The sequence below is a fragment of the Acipenser ruthenus genome, chromosome 21 (assembly GCF_902713425.1).
Source record: "Acipenser ruthenus chromosome 21, fAciRut3.2 maternal haplotype, whole genome shotgun sequence".
In the NCBI taxonomy this organism is placed as follows: Eukaryota; Metazoa; Chordata; class Actinopteri; order Acipenseriformes; family Acipenseridae; genus Acipenser; species Acipenser ruthenus.
The window spans coordinates 18,795,189-18,821,374 of record NC_081209.1 but is presented as its reverse complement, the minus strand read 5'-3'; the positions used below and the strand labels follow the sequence as shown (position 1 = coordinate 18,821,374).

The window sequence follows — 26,186 nt, the reverse complement described above, 5'->3', positions numbered from 1 at the left end:
AAACAGTAAAACGGGTGTATTGCACAATTAGCTGCCATAATGTATACACTGCTTTGTCAATTATCAGAACCTGTCACTAATATCTGATTGGGCCACTGATCACAGCCTTGACGCAGTGTGCCATGGTATAATATTACATGCAATTGGTGCAGAGCAGTAGGCAGAGGATTGTGATGACAAATACAGAGTTCAAGTTCATCCCAAACATGCTCAATTGGATTAAGATAACAGGATTGTGGTGACCATGGAAGATGCAATCTCATGCTCCCCAAACCGTAAACACACAACTCTGGCATGATGGAGTGATGCATTATTGTCTTAAAAATCAGCCATGGCCAACAGGGTAGACCATCGTTGGACGAACTTGATCTGCAGCAATCTTTATTATTATTTAATTCTTAGCAGACGCCCTTATCCAGGGCAATTTACAATTGTTACAAGATATCACATTATTTTTACATACAATGACATTATTTTTTACATGTTATTTTTACATACAATTACCCATTTATACAGTTGGGTTTTCACTGGCGCTATCTAGGTAAAGTACCTTGCTCAAGAGTACAGCAGCAGTGTCCCCCACCTGGGATTGAACCCACGACCCTCCGGTCAAGAGCCCTAACCACTACTCCACACTGCTGCTCTATAGTTTTACAGCTTTTAATATACACCAGCAAAACATACTCCACACCAGAGAAATGCCAAATCGGGTAGACAGGTTGCAGTATTTTGATTTAATCTAGGAAGTTAATCAGGCCATGCAGTATGCATATGTCAGTCTATAAGGTCCAGACATAAATTTGACTCAGCTGCTATGAAAAGTGCCCCCTTCAGGCTTCTCAGACACCTTTCCAGCTCTGATCCAGGCTGCCTTGACTTTTTTCTCCACATGGACACTATACGCTTCCCTCTTTCAAATAAATACAAGCCTGAAGTCAGTGGAGTTATTTTTCCACCTGCTTTGGCATTCTGCATGTACCGAAATATCCTTAGGTGGCATCATTAATTCATGGCAGACTTGCAGGCCTGGTCCTGAGGTCTAGGCTGTAGCTAGAGGCGAGGCATGGCCCAGATACACACAGCTCCCAGTTTCTTTTTCTTTCTTTGAATACTGATAGAACCTGGCATGCTAGACAATATTAATACATACAGCTATTTAGTCCCCGTCCTCCCCGCAAATGTACATTCTTATTTTATTATATTGTTCATTTCTGTAAACAACTGATGAATCTGCTGTGAATAATATTACAAGTCAGATAACACAAACCTGTAGGGCTTCTCTGTTGTTTTATACCCTGGAGAAGTCAAGAAAATGTAAAACACGTTGAAATAAACAATGAGAAGGAAAGCAGTACTGAAATTATTTGAAGGCAGATGGGATTGTAATCTTTGTTTTCAATACTGAGGGCAAAGCACATATGAAGTTTAGAAGACACCAAAACCAGTTTGAAAAAAATGCGATTTAAATTCAAGATTGAAAGAAAACTCATTATTTAAAGTTTCATTTGAAAATAATGTCATGCTGCATAATGAAAAAAAAGTATGAACTGTGTATCACCTTAATGTCAATTTTGGTGTATAAAAATAATGGATCGAGGTCATTCTGCCTCAACAACATGAGTAGGTAGCCATTCTATACCCTCCTTCCCGGTGTTCTAAGTCTGTCTCCACTTACTGTAATTTCTAACTGTGTCCTCTGGTCCTGGTTTCTTTGCTGCACTTAAAGTATTGGTTCGGGTTAAATATATCAACTCTTTTTATGATTTTAAAGACCTCAAATCTGTGTGTGTGTGTGTGTGTGTGTGTGTGTGACAACAATAATAAAACAAATGTGTTACTTTATATCTTTGCATTAGCCAATTGTTTATTAGGTTAAAAAACTCCACAAGTCCAACACTGAGTATGTTTGTTGTTTGTATATGGTTCATATTTCATTGTATCAGTAATTCAGTAATTGCATTAACATTTCTGACACCTATCATGTGTTACTAAATAAATACAACTTCTGTATAACAGAATCATAACAAATAATAAAAAATAATAATAATAATCTTTACATGTATGTATCCCTTGTTATAATGAATCAACAAAGCAAGTACACTGTATTTGTACAGTTCAGGATGGTACAGTTTAGGATGGTGGTTGTAGTATACGTTAATACATTGTGTGGGGTGTCTGTTATTGTTATAGGAGCCTAGCTGGTGGAGTAAATGAGGGAAATGTACTGGTCTGATTGGATTCATTTAAGAAGTAAGATATTAGTCTCTGTAGTTTATACTGTAAATTATTGTAAGGGCCTCAACTCAATAGTGTCAAATATGCTACAGTATTTAGTGGGAAAAAAAAAAAAAAAAATGAAACAAAATTATCTACACCCTTGGATGTGTTATTAACCTGGCTCATTGTGAAAATATACTTTTGAAAAGAAAATGTCTCTTAAGGTTTTATCTCCCTGACTGAATATTTGCCTTGATAAATTTAGTTTGTTCTCTCAAATTGGCATATTATAAAATGTACACCTCAGGTATCAGACGGGTAAAGGTTGCTTTAGCTAATCTGGGTCAGGGCCTTTAAGGTCTAAGTATCTGGTCATGCAATACACCCTCGCTGTAACAAACCCGTTGGGGTCCGAGCCTTTAGTTAGTTCAAGCCTCATCATAACCTCCTTGGATTTGCACTGTTTTGGCTATATACCACAGCATTCTGTTTGCCTTTCTGATTGCTTCCCCACACTCTCTTTAAGAAATGGCTTTCTTCTTGCCAGTCTTCCATAAAGGCCAGATTTGTGCAGTATACGACTGATTGTTGTCCTATGGACAGAGTCTCCCACCTCAGCTGTAGATCTCTGCAGTTCATCCAGAGTGATCATGGGCCTCTTGGCTGCATCTCTGATCAGTCTTCTCCTTGTATGAGCTGAAAGTTTAGAGGGACGGCCAGGTCTTGGTAGATTTGTAGTGGTCTGATACACCTTCCATTTCAATATTATCGCTTGCACAGTGCTCCTTGGGATGTTTAAAGCTTGGGAAATCTTTTTGTATCCAAATCCGGCTTTAAACTTCTCCACAACAGTATCTCGGACCTGCCTGGTGTGTTCCTTGTTCTTCATGATGCTCTCTGCGCTTTAAACGGACCTCTGAGACTATCACAGTGCAGGTGCATTTATACGGAGACTTGATTACACACAGGTGGATTCTATTTATCATCATTAGTCATTTAGGTCAACATTGGATCATTCAGAGATCCTCACTGAACTTCTGGAGAGAGTTTGCTGCACTGAAAGTAAAGGGGCTGAATAATTTTGCACGCCCAATTTTTCAGTTTTTTATTTGTTAAAAAAGTTTGAAATATCCAATAAATTTCGTTCCACTTCATGATTGTGTCCCACTTGTTGTTGATTCTTCACAAAAAATTACAGTTTCATATCTTTATGTTTGAAGCCTGAAATGTGGCAAAAGGTCGCAAAGTTCAAGGGGGCCGAATACTTTCGCAAGGCACTGTACCACAGCATTCTGTTTGCCTTTCTGATTGCTTCCCCACACTCTCTGGCTGCCGACAGCACTGTCTAATACAACACCAAGTCTTTCTCTTCGTGGGCCTTTTCTAGTTTTCTCATTTGGTATTTGGGGCCTACCTTTCTGTGACCATGTCACAAAGACGGCCAGAGTGGGTGGCGTCAGACCGGAAGCAGGAAGGAATTCAAACACAGATTTGGGGTTTTGGTGAGGCTGAGCGCGTGATCGCGCTCAGCATTTAATAACAGACAGAAAATAAAAGGTTTGAAACAACAAAAACACAGGACACGGCACTACACGCCAAAATAAACAGACGAACAAAACGGACTAGACAGTGCACAGACAGACGAACAAAACACGGTGAGCAGATAACACTAATATTTACGTTCTTTCACTATTTAGTTTCTCCTTCTCCACACTCGTTCTCCACTCACCGAACACCTAACCCTGACTGAATGAAAAGTGCGTCTATATATACTATTGTGCTGGGATTCAATTACTAATTAATTATTCACTTGAATCCCAGCACGTGAATTAATTCTGTGCAACCCCGTGCTCACATATTACATTTAACCAGCACGTGAAGTGATTTGTGCTCTCCTCGTGCCTAAATACAAATCTACACTTTTAAATACACGTGAAACACAGACCCGTTTATATCCCGTGTACCAATCTATACACCAACATTAACACACGCACGCATCCATACAACACATAGAACACACAAATGCACACAGGGGCGGGGCACTTTGCCACATATACCCCCCCTTGTGCGCAGCACACATGGCCTCAACGGCCACCTCCCCCCTTAAAAATCCAGCAGTCCAGGACAAAGTCTCGGGCTGGGAAGGGAGGCTTCAGTAGGCCCATGGCTGGCAATGCTGTCAGCTCCCCTGCCGGTAGTGGCACGGCTGACAACATGCTGGTCCCATCCTGCAGCGAAAAAGCTGCGGGGGCAGGTGGTCCCCCGACCTCCCCCTTCTTCGTAGCCGGCAGCTCCCTCCTGTGGGGCTCCGGCCACAAGAACTCCTGCAGCGAAACTGCTGCTGGGGAAAGTGGTCTCCAGACCTCGTCCCCCTTCTTAGTGGCCGGCAGCTCCCCTTTCTGGGGCTCCGGCCACCGTACTCCCTGCGGAGGTACGGGCAGCAGAGGCAGCTCCTGCTCCTCTGCTCCGGGCGGTGGTGGAGGCAGAGGCAGCTCCAGCTCCTCTGCTCCGGGCGGTGGCGGAGGCAGAGGCAGCTCCAGCTCCTCTGCTCCTGGCGGTGGTGGAGGCAGAGGCAGCTCCAGCTCCTCTGCTCCTGGCGGTGGTGGAGGCAGAGGCAGCTCCAGCTCCTCTGCTCCTGGCGGTGGTGGAGGCAGAGGCAGCTCCAGCTCCTCTGCTCCTGGTGGTGGTGGAGGCAGAGGCAGCTCCAGCTCCTCTGCTCCTGGTGGTGGTGGAGGCAGAGGCAGCTCCAGCTCCTCTGCTCCTGGCGGTGCTGGAGGCAGAGGCAGCTCCAGCTCCTCTGCTCCTGGTGGTGGTGGAGGCAGAGGCAGCTCCAGCTCCTCTGCTCCTGGCGGTGCTGGCTCCCTCTGCTGTGGCGGCTGGGCATGTGCGCGCCGTGCTGCCTTCAGCAGCATAGCTAGAGGCTGCTGGGGGACACCAGCATCCTGCCCTTCTCCCCCCCAAAAATTTTCAGGGGGTTGAGCCTGTAACCCCTCCCCTTCCGGCTCTTGGGGCTGAACCAGCAGGCATTTTCCCTCTGCTGGTGGCTTGGGTCCCAGGGCTGTGGAAGCCCCGACTTGCCTCCCTTTGGGCTGTGGACGCACCGACTCCTCCCTTTTGGGCTGTGGACGCACCGACTCCTCCCTTTTGGGCTGTGGACGCACCGACTCCTCCCTTTTGGGCTGTGGACGCACCGACTCCTCCCTTTTGGGCTGTGGACGCACCGACTCCCCCCTCTTGGGCTGTGGACGTTCGGGCTCCCCCCACTCAGGCGTAGGACGTTCGGGCTCCTCCCACTCAGGCGTAGGACGTTTGGGCTCCTCCCACTCAGGCGTAGGATGTTCGGGCTCCTCCCACTCAGGCGTAGGATGTTCGGGCTCCTTCCACTCAGGCGTAGGACGTTCAGGCTCCTCCCATTTGGGCTGTGGACGCTCAGGCTCCTCCAGCTTGGGCTGTGGACGCTCAGGCTCCTCCCCATAACTGCGGAAGGGACAGTGGGTGAACAGGTGATCCTGGTCGCAGAGGAGGCACCCCGGCGATGGCTTGTTACATCGCCGTGGATGCCTGGCCCTTAGGCGGCACTCCTCCTCCCTGTCCTTCACCTCTTTATCCGTCTCTGCCTCCCGCTTGGGCTGTGAAGGCAAAACCAGCAGGCATTCACCCTCTGCTGGTGGAGATGGGGACAGCAGGTACTCACCCTCTGCTGGTGGAGATGGGGACAGCAGGTACTCACCCTCTGCTGGTGGAGATGGGGACAGCAGGTACTCACCCTCTGCTGGTGGAGATGGGGACAGCAGGTACTCCTCTGCTGGTGGTCCTGCTACCTGGGCTGCTGTTCCATTTATGGTTGCCTCCAGGTAGCTGAGGACAAACTCCACACCTTCCTCCAAGGTGTTTGGGGTGTGTTCCTCCTGATAGGCCTCCCATCTCTCACTGTCCATCATCCACAGGGCCCGGACGACTATGGGCAGAGACTGGGCCTCCAGCCCAGCATTCTCCAGGAACCAGCCCCGCAGTTTGATGGCGTCTTCTGCCATTGACTTTTTTTCTTCTTTTTTTTTTCCCCCAAAAACAATATTTGTAATCCTTTATATATATATATATATATTTTTTTTTTAATCCAGACCCCTCCTGGTCTGACGCTTGGAGGCGCGGCTATCCCACGAAGACACCACGTGTCACAAAGACGGCCAGAGTGGGTGGCGTCAGACCGGAAGCAGGAAGGAATTCAAACACAGATTTGGGGTTTTGGTGAGGCTGAGCGCGTGATCGCGCTCAGCATTTAATAACAGACAGAAAATAAAAGGTTTGAAACAACAAAAACACAGGACACGGCACTACACGCCAAAATAAACAGACGAACAAAACGGACTAGACAGTGCACAGACAGACGAACAAAACACGGTGAGCAGATAACACTAATATTTACGTTCTTTCACTATTTAGTTTCTCCTTCTCCACACTCGTTCTCCACTCACCGAACACCTAACCCTGACTGAATGAAAAGTGCGTCTATATATACTATTGTGCTGGGATTCAATTACTAATTAATTATTCACTTGAATCCCAGCACGTGAATTAATTCTGTGCAACCCCGTGCTCACATATTACATTTAACCAGCACGTGAAGTGATTTGTGCTCTCCTCGTGCCTAAATACAAATCTACACTTTTAAATACACGTGAAACACAGACCCGTTTATATCCCGTGTACCAATCTACACCAACATTAACACACGCACGCATCCATACAACACATAGAACACACAAATGCACACAGGGGCGGGGCACTTTGCCACAGACCAGTATGTAACATTTTTCATTTGTTGACTTGTGTTTTTGTCAGATTTCCTCCAATGGTCTATCTGCAATCAGAATGTCTAACTTTCATAAGCACACGATGCGACTCCAGAAATCAAAAGCTCTGTACTGTATTTAAAAAAAAATCTACATATTATGAAATAAAGCTGACGAAGAGCCAGAGTAACTCAAGCACAACAGAAGGGGACAGCGATAGTATTGCTGATGCTAAAACAATATTTTAAAGCCTTGGTCAACACGCCTTTAAATGATCTTATCCTGTCCTTAAGGCCAATTCAGCCTAGTTGCTTAAACCACTGCTTTTACTCATTAACAATGGCTGGGAGCAGGGATTTAAATATATTCCTTGCTTTCAAAATACTCTAATTGGAATTATGTTAGGGAATAATTATTACCTTCTTAATGAGTTATGAATTGGTTAAGATCTATGGTAATGAGCTTTAGGTGGTTATCTGCACAGCAGAAGATTACCAAGGCAGTTCAATAAATACTGTTAATGATCGCCAGAGTTATCTGGTCCCAAATCATTACAGTAACTCGTCCCTGTGCAGAGTTTCTGTCAATTACATATACTATGATGGAGGATGCAAAGAAAATGTGTAAATTGTAACTAGGGTAACGAACTAGCAATGAATGCTAAATTACTTGTTTTTAACTGAAATTACATCATGATCTCACCTTTACGAGTTGATGTTATTGATTTTTAGAATTAGATTAGATTAATTTATTTTCTTTTGGCTCCCATCTGAAATTCAGCTACCTTTATGGGGGAAATAAAATGGATCATACAGTTTACCATTATTTTTTAAAACGTTGATGCTGAACAGGCTCTTTCATTATGAGTTCCCTGTATTGTCCCATAAGCATGTCTCAAGCCCGACCATTAGGGACTATTTTTTCTCTTAGGGGGTGATGGACAGTTTAAACTGTGCCAGTTCTGCTGCATTCAGAGGACTGGTCCTCTAAGTAGTTGAAACCACCAGATGTTAAAGCTCAATCCAAGAGACAGTGTCTATACCAGATGTTGGTAAGGGTTGATTTGGCCCAGGAGTCCCCCTCTGTTCCTGTGGAACCACCCTTGCTGCCAAAAAGAGCAAGACATGCATGGCCTTTAAAGGGTTAGCAGAGTACCTGGAGAAGTAGCTGATTACAACAAAGGCTATTTGTATCTTCACAATGTTCACAACTTCACCCCAGCCTTAAAGCTCTGGCCTCACCTCTGCAGGGCAAATACCTCACAGGAAGGACACTGTTCTCTGTTCTCTTTATTGAACTGCCTCGGTAATCTTCTGCTGTGCAGATAACCACCTAAAGCTGATTACCATAGATCTTAACCAATTCATAACTCATTAAGAAGGTGTCTACAAGATGTGAATTTACCTACAAGCCACAGCCAAACATGAACTATTTACTATGGAAGTAGTTTCACCTTTAATGGAACTACCACAGGATCTAAGATGCTTGGTGGTCCAGAGGTTAAAGAAAGGTGCTTGTTACCAGGAGGTTCCAGGTTCAATCCCAGCCACGGACCCTCTGTGTATGACCCTGAGCAAGTCACTTAACCTCCTTGTGCTCCGTCCTTCAGATGAGATGTAAAACCAAGGTCCTATTGTAAGTGACTCTGCAGCAGCAGCTGTGATGCATAGTTCACCTTGTCTATTGCAACATTCTTCTTTTTTCCATGTGTATGAGATCCAGTGTTGACCCATTTTAATGTTACTTTGCAGCCTTTTTTCTTGCATGTGTCATCTTTAAACCACAACATTCAGTATGTTATTTAACATTATGTGATGTAATAAATATTAAAAGATGATAAGATGACACTTACCTGTGGTTCTGAAGCCTGGACATAAACAATATAAACATGCTGACATTGTAAAACTATAACATACACCATCGCAGCACAAATGAACATATGTGGTAATGTATTAATCCTGCCAGGAGGGAATTATACTATTGAAACAGTATTTTTCTTTTCTTTGCAGAGCACTGCTTCCAGTTCACCTTGACCCAAGGTATTTAATTGCCCTTATTATTTTGTCTAGACCAATGATTGTCGTCTGCATGGACATTATCAGCGAATTATCCTTTCATATTTTACCCTTAACATAACTGTTTTCTCTAGAACAGACACATGCTATTTTTACCAGGAGAGGGAGCAATTACAGTATATGTATCATGTTCTTTTAATTAAATATGATTATAATATGTTAATGTGTATAGCTAACCCTGTCCCTTGTGGTATAAGCCTGTTTTGGCTGCAATTCACGGATCCTTGCTCACACAAGAAAACAGTCTCATAAAGCTTGATATTTTTCTGCCACTGGTCTTGGATGACAGTAGCAAAGGCAAAGCAGATTCTTATGAGATTTTGATATTAATGACCAAAAATGACCTGCAACATCTACTGTACCTGCACAGATGTAAACAGAATGTGGCTTACGTGACTGATTCATTTCCTAATGGAATCTGTGTGTGTGTTCTATAACAGTGGTTCCCAGCATTTTTACTAAGGTGCCAAACCAACTGCATTTTGTCTTTTTTTGCGATCATCATTATATATTTACTGTTTCTTAAATCCTGTATATATGCAGCACCAATACTAATTTGGTAAAAGCACATGTATGGCCTTTTCTGACAACACAGGGTACTCACATTTAACCAACCACAACGTTTCACATTCAGGGAAGTAGCAAGAAAACTGCTGGTGAATCTTTTTTAAGGACATCACAATGTTTTGTTTGATGTATAAACCTACTGTTGTCAGTGCTATCGAGGTTTTCTGAAAGAAGTGGAAACATGTCTTTGACTCCATTCTCAATCCGAGTTTTCAATTTATCTTGAACAAGCAGAGTATTATTACCCTGTAAGACAAATTAAGATATCCGCAAGGTAAGCAAATCTGACCATGCAAACACCATTTCTGAAGTGATCTGCAAAATCAGAGTTAGCTCCTGGCAGAAACTGCAGCAGCTCATTCTTAAGTTCAGACATGATCCACAACTTTTCCACGCAAGAGCTAACGCGCTTCTGGATGAAGCAGGGCAGTATCATGACTTACACCCATCTCAGAACACAAAACAGTGTACTATTTTAACGGCACTATTAAGAACATCATGTAATTCCGCATCGATTTGTTTTGTTGCCAGTGCTTCACGTGGGTGCTGCCTGTATTTCCCAGTCATGGCTGCAGATATATCCGTACAGATGCCCACGCCCTTTTTCCAATTTCTTTTGTTGGTGATTATAAATTCATCTAGCAGTTTAAAAATGTTCTCCCCTGTCTCATGAAAAAAGCATTTCTTCTAATACCTCAGAACAAATCAGGTACTATGGTTTGGGATTTTCGATGGCGACTACAAATCCCAAATCACATTTCAAATAATTCTCGTCATACTTCCTGATCACAGACTTCAGCATTTGTGTACTTGGTTTTCTGCTGGCGTGTTACTTGTTTCTCTGGATTCGTTACTCGGAGCATTTATCTATCTATCTATCTATATATATACAGTATATATATCCCTTTTATGAAAACAATCCATTTTAAAATGCACTAATCCCTGATGATTCTTTACTTTAAGAGGGAACATTTAAATAAGATTGTTAGGATCTGTTATGTTGTCCTGAGTCACGCATGATCAGGCACAGTAACTACACGTGCTAAGATACGGTTATGAGGAAGGGCAGTAGCACACATGATCCTAAAAGGTACAGTAGCCCTAGAATTTGGTATGCTTACATATTCTTAAAATAGCCTATTCAATTGAAATACATGAACTAAGAAGCAAATTGCAGTGCTGTTTAAGAAAAAGTATGCGATTTTTGCTGTCACATCCCTGACCCATTTAAAAAAAAAAACCCTGAGACCTGAGGACCTGTATAGAACCTTACCCACCATTTGGGAAACACTGTTCTATAATGTATAAAAGCTGCCAATTTCAGTTACTAAGGGTAAGAAAGCAGACAGATAGCAGATACTTAGCAGTGGCTGCTTCCATACCCCAAACCGCCTTAATTAATGATGTTTATTGATGAACAGCATCAAAGGTAATATAAACATCACTTTGAATTGCATGTAGTGCCACAGGCACAGGTTATAGTTGTTTGTCCAATGTCTGTATGGCAGCCAAAGAGTTATTATTGATTTAGGGAGACCAGGTTCTGGCATTATAAGCAAAGATTTGATGTACAGGATGACCAATATTAGTGTATTATTAGAATTATCCCAATATTAGCATTTTCATTTAAGTTTTTTTGTGTAATTTTTTTAGATCATTTACTCTAATCTTTAGTATATAATGTGTGTCTTTCGCACGCCCTTTGCATTGTGCAGTTTTGTTTTTCATCTCTTGTATAATATTCACCCTTTGTATAATGCTCGCCCTTCGTATTAGCAAAAATTAGCAAAGTTTTTTGTAATGAATTTTCTGACTTGTAAATGGTAGCAATACTAGTATTTGTTATGTAAACAATAACCCACTCCAGTGTGTGCTGCAAGACTAGGGCCTCAGGCCTCACAACACACCCAGTAAGATATGTCCTACCACACACCCTGCCGTTGGGTATTGTTTACATAACAAATACTAGTATTACTACCATTTGCAATAGTCATACAAGTCATTACAAAAAACTTTGTTTCAATAGTTAGGGTTTAGCTTGAAGTAAAAAAAAAAAATCCAGACTTAATTAACTTAAATGGTGCAGCTAAAAGCCACAAAAGTGAGGAAATGCCATAGTATCCATAACTCAGCTGCATCTTGGTTAGGGTTTTTGAATAGATACTGAAATATGAATGGCAGGGTAGCATTTAATGATAAGCGGAGGAAAGAAAATACATTTTGAAACCTTAGCAACAATACCTTTTAACAAGGAAAAGTTCCACTAAACAAGGATAAGGGAAGCAGTGAAGGTCTTTTTGCAACATTTTAATGCAACACAATGAAAAGTTCACCTAAGCAACCAGGTATCCCTATCAAGAATGTAAGTAAGACATTATAGGTGCAATGTAATGAATAATTAGGTCAAAATATAGCCTTCAAGATATAGCCTTCCATAGCTCATCCAATTAGGTGTCACCACTGTGAAAAAGTTTACCACTGTGTCTCACCCTATTGTACCAAACCAGTCTTGTAACCCATTTCACTTGTACAACTTTATTCATGTAGGTTATCGGGGGAAATTGACCATTTTAGCCAATAACTAGGCAGTGTTTAAGCCATTGACATATAAAAATAACAATGAACTTTGCCCACGGGGGATGATAAAATGAAAGCCAAATAATGGGCTGAAGCAGCTTCTGAATAGCACAACTGAGTCAATCACCTGTTGCTTGTTTGCTCAGCGCTGTCCCTCACAGCCTCTATTAACAAGGAACATTTCCTTTCAGCCAGTCATTAAGCATTGGAGGGAGGAAGTGTCAGGCTTCATTTTTTTCCATTAGATACCAGTGGTAGCCTTACAGGGGTGGTTTATAGATTTATGTCAAAGGCTGGCTCTACCTTTCTCTGCTTGGAAAACAAAATGCCCTCCGCACAAGCCTGGAATGTTTTTTTTTAAGTGCAGATCATGTGTGCAAAATTAACTGAAACAGCAGCCGGAACTGCATTAGCGGAGAGGCAGTTTCTTGGGAGTATTTTGTAATTGCTTGTGAAACAATGGCAAATAGCTTTAGGTTCCCTGGTATAAAAAGCTGTACAATGATGTGATAGAGGGTGCTGAAAACTACTGCTACAGGCAAGCCAGATAAGATATTTGAAACAGGCACAGATAAGGCAGACAGTTAGCATTAACAGCTTGTGTGTGTTTTTGAGTGGCCTGGCAATTTAAACATTTTCCAGTGGAAACAGAAGGCAAGATTAAGGTAAAAGTCTATGTGAACGTGTGGGTTGCAGTGCGTAGTGAAAGGGTGATGCAGGTGCTCCAGACAATGACAAACACAAAGTTCACGGTACAAGTTATTTTATTCTCCTTGATCAGTATTTAAATGATAAAACTGGCTCTACCCAGCAATGGGTATTGCCAGTGCCAAACAGGTTTAAATAATAAAGCTGGCTCTTCCCAGCAATGGGCATTGCCAGCGCCAAAACAAGGGGTTGCAGTCCCGAAATAATAATTCCAAAAACACAAACACAACACAAACACGTCTCCGGACAGTGCGTGCTCGGGTGCAGGTGCGGTGCTGGATACAGTGATGCCGGTTAAGTGCAGGTGCGGTGAAGTCCGGGTGAATCTCTGGCCTCCGGCTGCAGCTCTCAGATCCGTCTAATCAGTCTGACAAAGACAAAACACACACGGCTGCAAAACAAACAAAACACTAAACTCTCCTTCAAAACAGTCATCGTTTCCTCCCATCAACCACAACAAAGGAACAGATTATGGCGTCACGTCCCCCTAAAGTACCCTCAGCCCCGCCCCCTCCGATAGCTAGTTCAATCACGTCTCCTCCAATTCATGAATGAATCTTTGCTTACCGTACTAGGGCAGGAACTCCAGGTACCATGATGCCATCCCTTTCCTGAATGGCCGGCTTCCGACTTCAGGAATGAATTGCCGAAACATTCAGTACGGGGCACACAATTCCTGCTGTACAGTGCTCTCACAGGTCGAGAGGGAGATTGTTGATTCAGATTCATTCTCTCTTTGTCACAGTCTGAAAATGCCATTGATGAGCATTAAGTATCAATATCAAAAAAGCACATTACAGTTGAACCTTCTAAAAGCTGATTATGTTAACAAAGACTTGTCCTACACTTATTCCGGTTATGAACCAGTTTGTGTTAGTCTCCAATGCATTCATCAATGGTTCCAGCAGATCTCAATGATTCTTAAAACCTATCCACACTACCTAAAACATTTACACTCAGCATTTTATAAGGAAATATGTGCACCCAAGTGTACATGCAGTAAAAAGACTGTAATTCATTCAAGGGCTTTTGGTGACTGTGGCAATGTGCCCCGTCCCTGTGTGCATTTGTATGTTGCGTGCATGTGTAAATGTTGGTGTATAGTCATTGGTACACGGGATATAAATGGGTCTGTGTTTCACGTGTATTTAAAAAGTGTATATTTGTATTTAGGCACGGGATTGCACATCACGCACGTGCATTTAAAATATAATATGTGAACACAGGGTTTCACTTAATGAATTCACGTGCTGGGATTCAAGTGAGTAATTAATTAGTAATTGAATCCCAGCACAACAGTATAAATAGATGCACGTTTAGTCACTCGTGGTTAGGTGTTCAGAGAGTGGAGAACGGGTGAGAGAGAAGGAGTAAAATCGTAAAAGTGAAATATAATAAGTGTTTTGTTTGTACTCACCGTGTTTGTTCGTCTGTCCTGCACCGTCTGTTTAGTGTTTAGTCGTTTTGTATGTCTGTTTATTTTGGCGTAAGTGCCGTGTCCTGTGTTTTTGTCTGTTCCAACCTTTTATTTTCTGTTTATTCATTAAATGCTGAGCGAAAGCATTCGCTCAGCTCCACCAAACTCCACATCTCTCTGTCGTTTGTGTTCCTGTTTCTGGTCTGACGCCACCCACTCCGGCCGTCTTTGTGACAGTGACATATAAATAACAAGAGTGCTAGCTCAAGCGATTCATCAGTGTTCACCAAAAACAAAAATGTGTATCACTCAAAGGTTTTTCATTTTTCAAAAGTTGCAACGTTTGGTTGAATTTGAACAATATAACAAAGCTGTGAAAGCTTGTCTGCGATAATGATAGGTTTACTACTAATTATATTTGATTAGATACATCACATTTCCTTGAATTTCCTTGACTGTGTCTTTTTAGAGAAAGCCTACTATGGAGATTTTTAATTTCATTTTTCAACTTCAGAATTCAGCACTACATGGCAATGCCTAGAAGTTGGAATAATGGCAGGATGCACCATTTCCCCACTGGCTTTTACCATGGCAATGGAAGTAATCATTAGGGCATCAAAAAGGGTAGTGGGACTGCCACCAATTCGAGCATACTGTATATGGATGACATAACAACCATGACTAGAACAGTAGCCTGCACTAATCGGTTATTGGGCAAATTAACCAATAACATTGAATGGGCACGAATGCAATTCAAGCCCACTAAATCAAGGAGCATCTCTGTAATTAAAGGTAAAGTAGTAGATAAAAGGTTCTACATTAATGGTGAGGCAATACCAACAGTGACTGAGAAGCCGGTGAAAAGTCTTGGGAGATGGTACTACGGGGATCTAAAGGACACAGTTCGTGTGGGAGAAGTTAGACAACAAGTAGTAGAAGGGTTGAAGAGCATAGACATCAGCGCTTTACCGGGCAAACTAAAACTCTGGTGCTCTCAGTTTGGTCTACTGCTGCAGCTGCTGTGGCCACTGACTGTGTACGAGGTTTCTTTGACAACAGTAGAGAAGCTGGAAGCTTTAATCAGTTCATACGTCAGGAAATGGTTGGGAGTTCCACGCTGCCTCAGCAGAGTGGGAGTTTATGGTAAAGGAATACTGCAGCTACTAGTCTCCACTCTAACCGAGGAGTTTAACCCTTTGCGGTCCATTTATTAATCGCGCGTCAGGCACGCCAGGTCTAATTAATTTTCACACGCGCAGTTAATTTTATACGCGCTGTTTAAAAGTATTTTTTTTCACAGTCAAACGGGTTTAAATGGCCCTGCATATCAACAAAACACACACTAGGCATCTCCAGCCCCTCCCCAGCCTTTTGTTTGCTATAGCGTTCAGCTGTGTAAGAAATAAATAATAATAATAATAATAGTCGTACATACCGATCGATCATCTCCAGATCACTCGTTTTATCACCAAACTCCTCAATAATGCGATCCAAGTCATTATTTTATTACTATAACATCTGAAAAAAGCTCTGCAAATGTCCATGATAGTCTCAGTGCGCTGACACACTTAGCCAGCTTGTTTACTATGGACGCCCATTATCTAATACCTGATACCATGTATGACTATTCATGAAATACGCCTTTTTTTTTTTTTTTTTTTTTTTTTCCGACTTGTCTCGGCTCCTGTCGCTACCACTCGGCAATTGAATGGTTTTCTCGGCTTTTTCCGGAGAAAAAACGACTAAACACTCGTTTATTGCGTTGCTATAATGATGTCGGACCCAGTCCGACAAAGGACCTGTGAGGAATAATTGCAATGTCGGACCCAGTCCGACAATGGACCGCAAAGGGTTAAGTGCGCCAAGGTCCGACTGGAAATTACATTAGTAGAGTCATGCGACAAATGCGTAAGGGAGGTAGCACCTGTGTTGAAAACTGGAAGAAAGTGGGCGGCAAAGAAAGCCGTGGAAGATGCAAAGGCTGCCCTTTGAATTGGTGATATCATGGGGCAAGTTCAGCATGGAAGAGGGGGTCTTGGTCTTAGTTTAGCTCCTCCTACATGGCACAAGGCAGCCCCAGCTCAATGGAGGAAGCTGGTGGTCAACGAGGTGCAAAAGCAGGAGGAGAGGATGAGGTGCATAAAGGCCATTTCCCAGGCCAAGAAGGGAGAATGGATGAGATGGGAGAGTATGGAACAACGCAAGATCGACTGGCAAGACCTATGGCCATTGGAACAGAGCAGGATCAGTTTCCTCATCAGGTCAACATATGATGTTTTCCCATCACCACAGAACCTAAACCTCTGGGTAGGAGAGGATCCCTTATGTCCTTTTTGTTCATCACCTGCAACATTAAGGCACATTTTGACAGGATGTAAGGTTGCTCTTAGCCAAGGACGGTTTACTTGGCGCCATGATCAGGGGCTGCGATGTTTGGCCTTAGCATTGGAAGACAAGCGTAACAGGACCAATAAGTTGCCACCAGTTCCATCAAAACATTACACACAAAAGACAACATTCCTCCGCCCAGGAGAGCAACCGCCAAGAAAAGGTGTTAAAACCAAGCCTTGCCCAGGACAACTGGAAGCTGCTAGAGACTGGAAAATGCTGGCAGATGTTGGTCAACAGCTTATTTTTCCACCTGAGATTGCCACCACTAACCTTTGACCAGATATTGTCTTGTGGTCTGGATCAGCATGCCTTGTTCACCTGGTAGAGTTAACAGTGCTATGGGAGGATGCTGTAGATGAGGCGTATGAGAGGAAGAAACTGCGGTATGCTCAACTAGCTGCTGAAGTGGAACAGCGAGGATGGAGAGTCCGTGTTTACCCAGTGGAGGTGGGTTGTCGAGGATTTGTGGCACACTCTACAACCCGGTTTCTCAGAGACGTCGGATTCAGTGGCCAAGAGTTGCGTTGCACAGTGAAGAACTTATCTGAAGCAGCAGAGAGGAGCAGCAACTGGCTGTGGTTGAGAAGGAAAGATTCTGGTTGGAGATCTCAAGCACAATAGAAAGAAAGAAACGCTGATGTGTGGGTAAGTAAGCTGGTTTGAATTAAGTGGGGGATGAAGGGCGGTGAAGCCGTCGAGCCCTCTTGAGGCATTGTGGGCTAGTCGACGAAACACCAAGGATGGAAGGTGCCCACTTGAAGACCCCAGAGATGTATCCTACTTCGCTCAATTCAAACGGTTGTCATGCTGATGCGCTGGGGAGGCAAAATAAGCTGATCCCTGGAGCCAGCATTACACTTCAGCCATCAGCACCAGGCAGAAGGATATCTACATCATCAGATGGAAAGAAACGCAAATGGAGGGAGACGCAGATGGATTACATTAGTTTACTGTAAAGCTACGTCTTAGTTGGTGTTTATCTTGGCGAGAGCCGAGTTCAAATCAGCATGAAGTTTTAACATCTACTCTCATGTAATGGAAATCCTTAAGGGAGAGGAAGACAAGTTACAGGTGGGGCACTTCATCAGTCTTACAGAGTTTAATACAAAAAAGAGCTTTTGGCAATTTAACTGTAAATTAAAATCCAAAATACACACCTGTACATTTAAACAGCTATGGTGAGCTTAAGACATCAAAAGATGCACATTTATTTTTGTACGGATATTTGTACTAACTTTAATACTGTATTAAATGTTCAACACAGCACCCTATGAATATTTGGAGTACACTATGGATATTTGGAGTACACCTGTGGCAGTCTGGCTTGCAGTGGTGATGTCATGGACCAGGAAGTAACTCAAACCAAAACAGTGGATGGGCGGGTGAAGCTGAATGCAATTGCAATTACACTGATAGCAAGTCCTTCAGGCGCCTGTTCTGAGTATTTTGCCAAACATACCACAAAGCATTTTGGGATATTGGAGGATACATAAAAAATGTAGTTCGGTATTACAGCCTCCACACTTCTGACAAACCGCACTACCTGATGGGATCTAATTTAGAACCGGACTCGAGACTACACCCTGAGGTGGTCTCGAGCCCGGTTCTCGAGTACGTTATTAAACGCTGCGTGTGGATGCAAACCATACTTAGCACTTTTAAGCAGGTTTAAAGGCAACTGATACTGTTTAAAGGCATAGTGTGGACAGGGCCTAAGTTTCTGAACAGTTATAAGGTAACTTTATGGTAGCCAATAGACAAATACAGACATGTTCACATATATCAATAACCAACCAAAGATGCAACTGAAGTGATATAAAAAAAAATGAAACACGTGGCACAGTAGCACTATACTTATTTTTTGTGTAAATTAAATGATAGTCCTACAATTTAAATTATGGGATGAATAGTCGAATAGAAAAGTCGACTAACCGAAAGTCACGTGACAGTGGAGAATTATGAAGCATGTGTTTTCAGATTGACGTAGAAGTGCAGTCCTGGTGGCAATCCATTAATTTATAAATAGCATATCAGTTTTTGAAGAGATACTCGGCTGGTTCCGTCTTCTTTTCGATCAGAGATGATTGGGGAACACCCTGTGTTGACTTTCTCTGCTCAGAGCTGACACATGACCTGTTAAATAAAACAGGTTTTTTTTGCGATGTCGGACTGAGGCCGACATCAGACTGGAATGTTCGACAAAGGACCGCAAAGGGTTAAAGTGGCGAATAGTCAACCTATTTGACTATATATACCTCTCTGTCAAATTAGTTGTCATTCTAACCCTATAATAAATACACTTTACAACTTAAAAGTAAGCTTCCAAATCCTGTTATAAACCACTGCTACTTCTACTGTACCTCTTAGTAGGTTTGCTATGTACTTGTTATCATGTGACTGTTATCAGAAGTTGCTTAAAAGTGACTATAACAACTTGAGCTTTTAAATATTGCCGACCTTTATTCTACATAAACCCCACTAGTGTTTTCCTCCAGGGGTGAGTCATTGCCCCTCCTATTAACAGCCCTACTGTATATACAATGAAAATACAGTGGAATACGGTCTGCTGCTCCAGTCGTGCAGGCTGTCTGATACATGAACATCACTACCAGTATACACAGTGTAGTAGAGGGGAAGAGGAACAAGGATGCCAGTGAAAAGTGGTCATTTAGCCTGGAGTTTCAGCTGGAGATACAACAAATTCACCCAGCTTCACTTAAAGTGTTATTGAACATACTGTAGAATTCAGAACAAAACACATTACTTAGTTTTACTGCCGGTTGTGTTGCACTTTCACTGTCAATTTTTTGTTAGAAATTGTTTGTTTGACTCTCTGTGTGTCTGAACGTCACTAGGTCATCGAAACGTTTAATCGGAAATTTCTGTAGCTTTAAGCGAGTTAAGTGTTTTAATTGTCAAATCTGCCCCTCACAAATGTACAGGTTTATGAATATGCATGACAATGTCTTTAGCCGTGTATCTCTGATAACACTTAACAAAAAAAAAACAATTTGATTTTTTTTTTTTAATTTTAGATAAAACACCATTGAAGAATTGAGTGACTAAACAATATTATTAATTTGGGTCAATGTACAAGTACAGAAATTACAGTAAAAACTTTTTATCTGTATTTAAAGACACTAATGGGGGCTGACAATACTTTAGGCAAATGCTCCCTTAGCTACGCAGTTAAGTTATGCATGCTGTCATGCATAATCATAAACTAAACTTGTTTGCCCCTACAAATGTTTCTGATTAAAGTTTGGATGACATAGCTTCAGTGACATTTAAAAAGACATGGTTATTCATACACCCCATATCATACAGCAAATACGTGTCAAATACTAATTTCAAACCAAGGAATTGTGAATACAAATATGAAAAATCGTGGTTATGTTGAAAAATATATAATAGCAATGCATGCAACACAGCACAGCATACATTCTGTAACTTCAGTAACACTTCAAGAGAGAATCTCAGTGGACTTTATAAATGGCAAGGATTTGCATCCCTTTACACTGCATAGGCACTGATCCAAAAATAGCATGGCTAGTGTGACTTGAATAATAAATGTATTAAAATGAATTATGTCAAAACACATCTGTTATTAAGCATTTAAGTAATGCAGGTTGTGTAATGTATTTCTTTTAAACAATCAAAGGCCTATTATTAGTCTGTGGAAATGTATTATTTAGATATGAATGGAAAAGTCAAAATGGGAAGGCCATGTCTGGTCAGAATGTCCCCATTTAAACACAAAATAAAAAAATGAGCAGCATCTGAATTGTTTTCTAAACTAATCTCGTAAATTGGTTTAAACTATAGTGGGTTTAGCTAATATATTTTAATGTATTTAAAATGGAACAGCTTAAGACAAGACAACTAAATGCAACTGATTTTATTGAGTTATATGTTTCCGGTAAACTTAAAGAAATTGACGTATCATTTATTATTAATGATAGTCAGTAAACATGCAAAGCAATACCTCCTGGTTTGTCAATTACAGATGATGTTTCTCTGTACTTGTTGTAATGGAAAAAGTTGCATTTTTGTTGTATATTTCTACAGCATCGTAATTTTCTACAGCACTTGCTTTGTCTAGTTTAACAGCTCTTTCTTAAATTCAGCTGGAAGTCAGTCCTGTTTTGAGGTAAAGATTCTATCCTTATCTATTAGCATACACTTTGCTATGCTTTTACTATGGGTTGGGGGCTGTACATAAGTTCACACAAACTGAAAATGTTAGAGGTGTGTAAAGATAGTAAAACAGTGCATTGTTAAGCTTATGTTTTTTAAGCTGTATTCAGGTAAGATTGATATGATTTGAATGGCACTTCCCCTTTAAATAAACATGCCACAGGGTTCTGGGGCTGCACTTTGGTACAGATACAACAGCTAATAACACTATCATGCTTTTTGTAACATCTGACAAATCTTTTTCAATGGTCAAAAGCTAACTACTTATATACATTACTGGACAAATGGTTCGGCTCTTCTGCATTAAATAATATTAATGATTTTTTCTAGACAGCTGTTTAATGACTTGGAGTAATCATGGTAAAAGATGTTGATGGGTGAGAATGGCGAGAATTAAAATGTAATTACAAATGAACTCAAAGTATTTACTATTACATTTCTAGGAAGTAAAACATTTACAATCATTGGCTTGTTACAAATTTTGAATTTTATTTATGTCATCTCGCTAATATTAGTTGAAACATGTGTTTTGAAATACCGGTCATGATAATCTAAATAGGGTGCCAGCCAGGTAAACACTCATGTGATACGAGTTACCCAGCAGTGAAGTGGACATCAGCAGTGACATAAGCAGTAATCACTTTTGAGACCATTTTGAGAATTTTTTTTTTTTTTTACGAATGTTTCTGATTAAAGTTTGGATGACATAGCAGATTCAGTGACATTTAGAAAGACATGATTATTCATACACGCCGTATCATTTAGAAATAAGTGGCCAGACTAATTTATAGCCAAGGATTTGTTGAGCAAAAATATCAAAGCAATCATGATTATGTTGAAAAATATACAACACAGCAGACAGCTTTAAATACATTCTACAACATGCTCAGTAACACTTTAAGAGACAATCTTAGTGGATCTTATAAATGGCAGAATGTTTATATAAACCATCAGTCATTTATGATGTCTTCGAGACAGTAATACCAAGCAGTAACTATCAACCTTCTAATACTGTCTGACATTGGCTTTATTTTATAGAATACGATATGTTAGGGGTTATGTATGAAATTATTCAGAGCCCATTTACACAAAAGTATGTGCAAGATATTAAGGCAATTGCTGTGGTACAGATAGAACAATGCAACTAACAGAGCACAAGGGTACTTTTGCTTCAGTGAAAGAGAAAATATGATTGAATATAAATGTATGTATTTAAATCTATTTCAGGCTGAGTGGCCCTTTTCAGTTGAGGGAGTACATTCACTGCATTAGCACATATAAATGCGGTGCAATAGATTTATTTTAGGAATAGAGTGTGGATTAACAGAAAGAGAATGACTGCACCATGCATACTCAACAGAGCTCATCCTTAGCTAAGACTTTGTTGTGGGTTAGCAATTGATGACACATCGAGTGTGTTTGTTTGTAGTTATGTGTTAACGTCATCTTTTACTTGCACAATTTCCAAATTACATTTGATAGTAATCAGGACAACGCCACATTGTGAGCAATCTTATTACAATCATCCCATTTCCAGAAGTTCAAAGTAGTGCTTGAGTGAGTTCTGAGAGATGTCATAAATACGAAAATAAGATCTGTTGAATCCTTTATTATTTGGTAAGGTTTACAGAATTTACAAACTGATTCCATTCCTGAGCCTAATCAACTTGGTCACACTGACTCCCATTCCTTCGTTGTAACCACTAGGCCCCACTTCCTCCCAGTCCTGAACTCTAACCACTATGGCACTTCTGTGCCCCCAGCTTTAACTTCTACTGTAGGTCACACAATATAGTTTCCTCATCTCTGTATGTAAATACTGTGTGTCAGTATTTAGCTATAAACTGAAGGCCACAGACCTAAAATAACTGTTCATGTTGTACTACTATAATGAACGTAATGAAATACTGTATACCACCAGAGGCTCAAACTCACAATCTTCAAAAGCGAAAGGCTTCTATTTTGACCGCTAATGCATTTGTGAGATTTGAATAGCCAGGACTCTTTGTATACAATTAATATGCCTCAACATGACAGCACATCAGGCACAATAGCAAGCAGTGGACCAGCCTTCCAATTTCGAGACCTGGAATATCACACAGCTCCTTATCGGTGGACTTAAATAATTTATGAAAAGCTCAGTCAGTCTTTCAAAGTCCTTGTTTGACATTTTCAAACACCGTACATTTAACATCTCAGCACCGCAGTGAAAAAATAAAAGTCAATACATGTCATGTTTTCAAGGAACATGAGAATCGTAGAGTGTGTATTTTAATAAGCATGTCAGGAGAGCTGTATCCAATTTTCAAACAAAAGACAGAAGAGAAACGGAGCCTCATTCCTACTCTCCTATTTTAATTTGATATTTAAAAAATGCCATATTCCTTCATACACTTAATAGAACCACCCCCCACATGTCTTAGCTTCGTGCTGGTTTCCACAACAACTGTCCTTGGACCAGTCCAACTATAAATGTGATATGGTAACTGGGATAGCAAGATTTTACAGCATGGTACTGGACCATGTTAACTGCTCAACAGCAGAAGAACACATTGCTGTACCATTGCTGTATCCCATGTTGTCCATATTGCAGAAACATATCCCTGATTGTTTTTAATATTATTTTATTCACACATAACACTATGTAACACAATTTTTGTTCCTGGGTAGTAAGTGTTATTTCCTAATTGCTTATGCCTCAAAAGTATAGAAAATGGCTATTATTCCCCACAAACTTTGCTTTTGTGACCAGGACAGTGATATTTTGAAATGTACCTATTTCCAATGAGAAAACGGGTGAATTAGTGTCTTTTCGTTCACATAAAGTCAGAAAAAAACAACATATGAATCCAAATTAACATGTATTTATACTAAAGTAATACAAAAATGACTACAAAAGATTTAGAAGTGAGTAGTTTTTTGAGATTTACGATTATACTGTAAATCACTTTCACGAATCAGCCCCCAAATGTAGTCTCCCATCATGTTCTCGTTATACTGTCCTTGGTAGCGGCGTTCAAAGTCCAGTATATCCTGGTGGAAGCGCTCGCCTTGCTCCTCCAAGTACGCTCCCATGTTCTCCTTGAATTTATCAAGATAAGCATCAAGGATATGGACTTTGAGGGACATCCTACAGCCCATTGTGCTGTAGTTCTTCACCAGAGTCTCAACCAGCTCCACATAGTTTTCGGCCTTGTGATTGCCCAGGAAGCCCCGAACCACTGCGACAAAGCTGTTCCAAGCCGCTTTCTCCTTACTAGTGAGCTTCTTGGGGAATTCATTGCACTCCAGGATCTTCTTCATCTGTGGTCCGACGAAGACACCGGCTTTGACCTTTGCCTCAGACAGTTTAGGGAAGAAGTCTTGAAGGTACTTGAAGGCTGCCGACTCCTTATCTAGAGCTCTGACAAATTGTTTCATAAGGCCCAATTTGATGTGCAGTGGTGGCATCAGCACCTTCCGGGGGTCCACCAGTGGCTCCCACTTGACGTTGTTCCTCCCCACAGAGAACTCGGTCCGCTGTGGCCAGTCCCACCTGTGGTAGTGCGCCTTGGTGTCCCTGCTGTCCCAAAGGCAAAGATAGCAGGGAAACTTGGTAAAACCACCTTGGAGACCCATCAGGAATGCCACCATTGCAGCCTCTTGATGCCATCTCAGAAAAATGCAGATATGTATCCACTTAGGCAGCTGGAACTAAACTGAACTGGTGGGCTTAAGGCCTCTGTATTTATACTACTATTTATATTACTGGAAAGTTCTAGAACGTTCTAGAAGTTACTCCAAGTTTACTCAGCACTGAATCTATCTGGAATGTTCTGGAAAATAGGTACATTTCAAAATATCACTGTCCTGGTCACAAAAGCAAAGTTTGTGGGGAATAATAGCCATTTCCTATACTTTTGAGGCATAAGCAATTAGGAAATAACACTTACTACCCAGGAACCAAAAAAAAAAAAAATTGTTACACGTTGTAATAGGTAAATCAACTAGAGCATTACTTTTACTTGGGAACATTTGTTAGGATCACGTTTCTTCTAAACATTGCAGTGTATCCAGTTCATGCTCCCGCCTGCAACAACATTGGTGCTCTGATTGAAATTGTGTATTTTGGTAACAGAAAACCAGCATTGTTGCAGGAGGGAGTGTGATCTGGATACACAGCAATATTTTTTTTTTTTTTCTCCAGCACAGCAGGTTAGTGACGCTGTCTTATGCGGTGGTCTCAGATCCTTTGGGCATACAGTATCAGCTAAGTTTGGCTTGTTTTTTCAGTACAGTGTGAAAGCAAAATCAGGTTAGAAAAAAGTAGAATCAGTTTTTTCCAGAGTTTGTTTGCAAATGAACTGAAGTAGGTTAATTCAGAAAACAACCATATGTTATGCATTCAGAATGTATGTTCCTTGTCTCCTTAAGGATTCCCTCCAGCTCTTGGTAATGGTGTCTTAGACATCAGGGATTAAGGACCAATTTTTGTCCAATCAGTTTTCTAGCTTAATATAATTTTCTCTTTTGTTTATTGACTGTAACAGATAAACCAGAAACAGTCTGATGGTAGAACTCATTAAGAATACCAATTGTCAGGGACAACGCTGTATGCTCTTATGAGGCCAGTGGCTAAGCTATTTATTTAAAGCTGAAGTAACAATTTGTTTCAATACATTTCTGTGAAGAAATTAAAAGCAAGACCTCAGATCGCAGCCTGTGATTTAGTTAGTGGTAATTATGAGTCTCTGAAATGAGCTTCTATTAGCTTGATTCAGCTGTCCTAAATGACAAAGCATGGCACAATAATAAATTATGAAGAAGCCTTCACACTCTGCCGAATAATACATCCTGTCTACCCAAGTTTGCTTTTGATGCAATTAGTTGTACTAGGTCCCAGCAGTGAGTAACAGGTAATGATACTTGTTTAACAATCTTTAAGTGTAATTGAATGCCTAAGACGATTTAGATCGATGCAAAATGCATTCAACATTAGCACCACACTTCAGTAAGCACTAGAGCTAATACCTACGTATTCACAGTTACCATTATGAAAATGGTTACATTGTTGCATGAAATGTTTTATCATTACTGTTTTATAATAAATGAAATTTATAATTAAAGTTCGGGAGGAGGGTCAGACACCAATCTCCGCATCACCAAATTGAATCATTCAATTTACACATTAGCTAATTTAAATTGTTAGCACTATAAATATCCTCTTCACTTATCTCTCAGTTGCGTTTTGATTTCATCGTACAT

General features: G+C 41.1%; 1 protein-coding gene across 3 annotated transcripts in view; it reads left to right on the top strand.

Moving 5' to 3' along the window:
• The window catches only part of LOC117428391 (leucine-rich repeat and immunoglobulin-like domain-containing nogo receptor-interacting protein 1), a 558,576-nt gene that overhangs the window by 243,147 nt on the left and 289,243 nt on the right, over window positions 1-26,186 (top strand). For all 3 annotated transcript variants that reach the window (XM_058994911.1, XM_058994912.1, XM_058994913.1), the window contains exon 4: window positions 9,020-9,049. The gene's annotated coding sequence lies outside the window, so the exon portion shown is untranslated. The remainder of the gene's footprint in view (window positions 1-9,019; window positions 9,050-26,186) is intronic.